Source organism: Austrofundulus limnaeus, unplaced genomic scaffold (genome assembly GCF_001266775.1).
Source record: "Austrofundulus limnaeus strain Quisiro unplaced genomic scaffold, Austrofundulus_limnaeus-1.0 Scaffold1185, whole genome shotgun sequence".
Lineage (NCBI taxonomy): Eukaryota > Metazoa > Chordata > Actinopteri > Cyprinodontiformes > Rivulidae > Austrofundulus > Austrofundulus limnaeus.
The window spans coordinates 37,999-39,333 of record NW_013953587.1 but is presented as its reverse complement, the minus strand read 5'-3'; the positions used below and the strand labels follow the sequence as shown (position 1 = coordinate 39,333).

The following is a 1,335-nucleotide window of genomic DNA, read 5'->3' as shown; positions in this document are numbered from 1 at the left end:
CGATTAATCGATTAATCGTGGCAGCCCTAATGGCAAGCAGACATACTTTAGTTGTACAAATTCTATGGGAAGTACCTAGAAAAGTACATAAAATCACTGCTTTGGGGCACCAAGTTTTCGGTAGTCTGAAAACCTTTTTAAAAGCTTTTGAAAAAATAAAAAAATAAAGTGCAAGCTTGATTTTTTTTCTCTTAAAACTAAAATATTTGTTTGCTCATGTTGCCAGGTCTGCCCGCATGTCGTCAACATGGACTGCCACAGACTAAATTATAAGAGGAAGCAGTTGTAGCTGGAGGAGGCTTGCCCACCCTAACTCTTCCTCCTGGCTCTCTTGGGATCAATGACTGGACCCAACTCCCCGAGCCGGACCGCCACCTCMCCGGCCAAGCTGAGCAGGTATGGCCGTTCCAAGAGCACCAGCGCGCACTGCCTCCTGCGCTGCAGCGCCCGCGAGGAGTCCTCTGCGTCTCCTCCTAACCGTTCCCCTGAGGAGGAAGAGGAGAAGGACGGAGGGGTTCTGTTTTACGTTAACCGGAAYGGTTTCCCCATCGAGAGCGTCACCTGGGAGAGGATGTGGTCCCACGTGGCTGCTGTGCATCCCGACGGCCAAGAGATGGTCCACAGGATACGAAACGCTACATACCTACCAAAGGTACGCCACCTGTTCTTTATTTATCTCTCAGTGGTTTTAAGAMRGTGATTTGTCGTTTCTGAATTTTTGTTTGGGACTTTAAAGGCTCTCTTTATAGCAAACTGTTTTAATTAGCTGCATTCATTCAGATGCATTTCTCAAGTGTATAATAACACCATTATTTAAGGATTATGAAGAGCTATGTGCACCAAACTGTATTTACTACTGCTACAGCACACCCCTGTAAATACTCTTGTAGTCATGAGGAATTCTCAGTAATCTGTGTCAAAGCATCACATGTTGTGTCCCCAGGTCACAACTGTGGAGACGTTTGTGTGCTCGTGGCGACAGTGTCACGCAGCCTGTTCTCACTCCCAACTCGTCACATATTGACCCTTTTCCAAGGTTCCCTCTGCGTCCGGTTTTGACGCATCTTGTGCCCCCCCTTGCGTCAGTTATTGACGAGATGGGGCGGACTCCGTTGTCATGATTTCAGAAAGTGTAGAAATGCACAAAAACTAACCGTCCCAAAGCCTGAAATTACCTTTACTCACTCTAGACCCTAGTAGGGCTGTGTATTATGAAGAATTTGGCGATACGAAACATATCATGACAGAGGGGTCATGATACGATATATCCCGATATATTTTATACTATAAGCAAGGCGATATTTGCGATTTTTTTGTCCAAAAATTCTATTAAAT

At 45.5% G+C, this 1,335-nt stretch overlaps 1 pseudogene; it reads left to right on the top strand.

The window, feature by feature from the left end:
• The window catches only part of LOC106534481 (vasohibin-2 pseudogene), a 3,034-nt pseudogene extending 2,382 nt beyond the window's left edge, over window positions 1-652 (top strand).
• The last annotated feature ends 683 nt before the right edge of the window (window positions 653-1,335 follow it).